Source organism: Phyllobates terribilis, unplaced genomic scaffold (genome assembly GCF_046119375.1).
Source record: "Phyllobates terribilis strain yellow unplaced genomic scaffold, ASM4611937v1 Scaffold_6219__1_contigs__length_46069, whole genome shotgun sequence".
Classification (NCBI taxonomy): Eukaryota; Metazoa; Chordata; class Amphibia; order Anura; family Dendrobatidae; genus Phyllobates; species Phyllobates terribilis.
In genome coordinates this window covers 2846-6855 of record NW_027368963.1, presented here as the reverse complement: position 1 = coordinate 6855, position 4010 = coordinate 2846, and the positions used below count along the sequence as shown (strand labels likewise).

General features: G+C 51.3%; 1 long non-coding RNA gene across 1 annotated transcript; it reads right to left on the bottom strand.

Moving 5' to 3' along the window:
* Nucleotides 1–469: 469 nt before the first annotated feature.
* On the bottom strand, nt 470–2487 carry LOC141250831 (uncharacterized). Its single transcript, XR_012312895.1, has 2 exons — nt 2087–2487; nt 470–1896 (listed from the first exon to the last, which is right to left on the bottom strand). It is a non-coding gene; the product is annotated as an uncharacterized lncRNA (long non-coding RNA).
* Between the last annotated feature and the right edge of the window lie 1523 nt (nt 2488–4010).

The window sequence follows — 4010 nt, the reverse complement described above, 5'->3', positions numbered from 1 at the left end:
AAATTCTAACAGTCTATTCAGTAGGACTATCAGCTGTGTATCCACCTGACTTCTGCACAACACAACTGATGGTCCCAACCCCATTTATAAGGCAAGAAATCCCACTTATTAAACCTGACAGGGCACACCTGTGAAGTGAAGACCATTTCCGGTGACTACCTCTTGAAGCTCATCAAGAGAATGCCAAGAGTGTGCAAAGCAGTCATCAAAGCAAAAGGTGGCTACTGTGAAGACCCTAGAATATAAGACATATTTTCAGTTGTTTCACACTTTTTTGTTAAGTATATAATTCCACATGTGGTAATTCATAGTTTTGATGCCTTCAGTGTGAATGTACAATTTTCAAAGTCATGAAAATACAGAAAAATCTTTAAATGAGAAGGTGTGTCCAAACTTTTGGTCTGTACTGTATATTCTTATAGAGGACTTCTTATCAGATGTGATTGATTAAAGAATATATATCATGATATTCTTATTAAAAAAAGTATCGATTTATTTTTGGATTGTCCATTAAAAAGAATAATTGCAGTAGTTACATAAAATAGATGAAATAGTTACAAAGTGATTGTCCATTTGACCTCTTTGACCCTCGAGAAGAAAAGTCCTAAAGCCCCCCCTGTGTGGACCCCTGATCCTCATATAGGAGGCTTTGGGACCCTCATTCTCTCCTGTCTTGTATTATAAATCTTTGTGGGATGATCATGATGACCGTCACTCCTCGTTACTAATGGGTTAATTATAAGGAGGCGCACCTTAATCCTGTTCGTGACACAATAGGGGGAGCGGTGTCACTCGGAATAGTCAGACACTGGGGTGGGGGGCTGCACCACCCGTCTGTATCAGGCTAGGAGCAGGGTGATGGCATACAGCACAGGGGAGCGGCAGGATGACTACTCTCACCATCTCCTGGGATCATGTGCCATTACTTTTGCGGTGAGCACAGGGGCGGGGGTCCGGGGGGACGTCTCCACATCGCAGACAAGACAGCAGACACGTAACTCGTCATTCATTTAATGAAGTGTCCGTCCAGCAGCAGTAATTATTCCTCACACATCAGTCATCTCCAGCCACTGTGCAACCACAACTCCCAGCATGACCTGACAGACGCGGGCCCCAGCTAGAGACCCCGGAGCTGCACGATACAGACCTGGAGCGGCGCTGGCAGCCGTACATTGCTGTATTCAGGACAGGACGAGGATCAGACCAGGAGGGCTGTTACACCTGGGTCACCGGCGACCCCCATTATACAAGCTTTATCCATCTATGTACAGATTCCAGTGTGACGCTCCAGAGCTGCGCTCACTATTCTGCACAGTGTCTGCTATTCTGTGTCTGCACAGTTTGTTGTTTTTGCGTTCTGGGAGGCGAGATCGTGACACCAGGTGTGTACAGGCGCCTGTATAACCAGTTATTCCCCCTCCCCCGCATCATAGGAGCTCCAGCAGGTTGGTAGGGAGTTCTGGACGTCAGCCTGCTGACTGTTTCCAGCGACAATGGACCGGCCGAGGTCCGTGGTGAGGATTGTTACTGTAGACTGCCTGTATAATGGGGCTCAGCTGGTCACCTCCGGGGGCGCAGGGTCAGGGGTCTCTGATCTGTTAATGACAGAAGGCGACGTCCTCATCTCTTATGTCGGCCTCATTGTTAGGAATGTGTGTGAACGGGGGCTCAGTGTATCTTGTCAGTGCTGCAGTCAATGACTGTGGCAGCGCCTACAGCTCGCTGTGCTGCTGCTGCTGCGGCGCCTCCTGCATCTTCTCAGGGAGCACGCGGGTCCAGAATTCATACTCTCCAGCCTTCAGCTGTTTGGCAGCTTTCGGCTTCAGGTTTATCTCCATGTAATCTTCATCCTCATCATACTGCGGCCAGTGCGCCAGGCCCGGACCATTGGGGTCACTGCAGACAAGAATGGAGAAAGGGTGAAAATGCATCAAGGTCAGCGCAGGACCGGAGAAGGGACAGGGACCTGATATATATGTGCTATAGGGGGTGTAGTGAGGGGGCAGGGAATGTGGGGACTGAAGCCAAGGTAGCCCCCCAGTATCGGCCTGTCATATACAATCACCCAGAATAGGTCACATCTCACCCGCTGCGGGCAAAGTTGGCCCAGTACTTCATTACAGCTTTGCTCAGATCCTTCTCTTCTTCGGTGGCGGCTCCTGGGAGAAAAAGAAAAGCAGAATCAGATCACAACCCGCAGTAAATGTTCCTGCACAGAGATGAATTTATCACCAGAAAGTCCAACATGGAGGAAAAAGAACCAACTCTGATAATAAAAACTAATTCTGTGCCACAAAGTACAATGATGGCGGCAGGATGTGGTGGTGCAGTGTGCTCCTGACGAACATCGGCTCCATCCAGACACCTAACAACTCCATATAATACTGGCGCCTCATGTGTGCGCGGCCCCTGCCCTGGACACTAATGCCCCCCATACATCAGAGGTATGAACTGTGCGCTGCTAACGGGCCGGGCCGTCCCCCTCCCCCATGACAAGTCGGGCCGTCCCCCTCCCCCATGACAAGCCGGGCCGTCCCCCTCCCCCATGACAAGCCGGGCCGCCCCCCTCCCCCATGACAAGCCGGGCCGCCCCCCTCCGCCATGACAAGCCGGGCCGCCCCCCTCCGCCATGACAAGCCGGGCCGCCCCCCTCCGCCATGACAAGCCGGGCCGCCCCCCTCCGCCATGACAAGCCGGGCCGCCCCCCTCCGCCATGACAAGCCGGGCCGTCCCCCTCCGCCATGACAAGCCGGGCCGTCCCTCTCCTCCATGACAAGCCGGGCCGTCCCTCTCCTCCATGACAAGCCGGGCCGTCCCTCTCCTCCATGACAAGCCGGGCCGTCCCTCTCCTCCATGACAAGCCGGGCCGTCCCTCTCCTCCATGACAAGCCGGGCCGTCCCTCTCCTCCATGACAAGCCGGGCCGTCCCTCTCCTCCATGACAAGCCGGGCCGTCCCTCTCCTCCATGACAAGCCGGGCCGTCCCTCTCCTCCATAACAAGCCGGACCGTCCCTCTCCTCCATAACAAGCCGGGCCGTCCCTCTCCTCCATAACAAGCCGGGCCGTCCCTCTCCTCCATAACAAGCCGGGCCGTCCCTCTCCTCCATAACAAGCCGGGCCGTCCCTCTCCTCCCGAGTCTGCAGGACGCGACGTCCAGGGTCTCCATAGAGAAGTTCTCGTTCTGATTGCTCCGACCACAGGACAGTTTTCCTTTTTGCCTCCGTCCATTATCAATGATCTGTGGCCCAGAGAAGATGTTGGTGTTTGTAGATTGTTCGGCTTCTCTACATCATGGCGCCGTCTCTTGCATTTGTGGATTGCACGGCGACCTGTGGTCACAGATGATGATTTCTGGAAGTTTTCCTGACCCCATGCAGTGATTTGCACGACCAGATCCTGCCTGTAATTAATGCAGTGCGGCCTGAGGGTCCGGAGATCACGAGCCTCCAATACTGACCACCACCTTGTCCCTTGTGCAGATGGATTTCTCCACAATTTCTGACTCTTGATATGGGCTGTAGGTGGCGGATAGTCAAAGTCTTTGCAATTTGACATTTACCAACATTTTTTCTTTAATTACTTCACCATTTTTAGATGCAGTTCACACATCACTGACCTCCGACCATCTTTACTTCTGAGACTCTGCCTCTCTCACATATGCAGTTATGGGACTTAGACCCTCCAGCTGTTTTCCATTATTACCACTTTTAGTTTTCCAGCATTTTGTGTCCCTTATCCCAATTATTTTTTGAGATTTGTCGCTGCCATCAATTTCTAAAGGAGTTCATTTTTTTTTTTAAACTAAACTGGAAAAATATCCAAAATTTCACCTCTGATCTGTTGTATATGATAAAATATGTCGAGAAGAGATTTCCAGATCACCACATCTTGTTTTTTATACATTTTACCCAGCATCCCAACTTTTTTGGCATTGTAGTAATGTTTTGTGCTCTATATTACTGTGCGTTCCGGCACGGAACAAAACACAAGAAACAATAATGACGTCAGC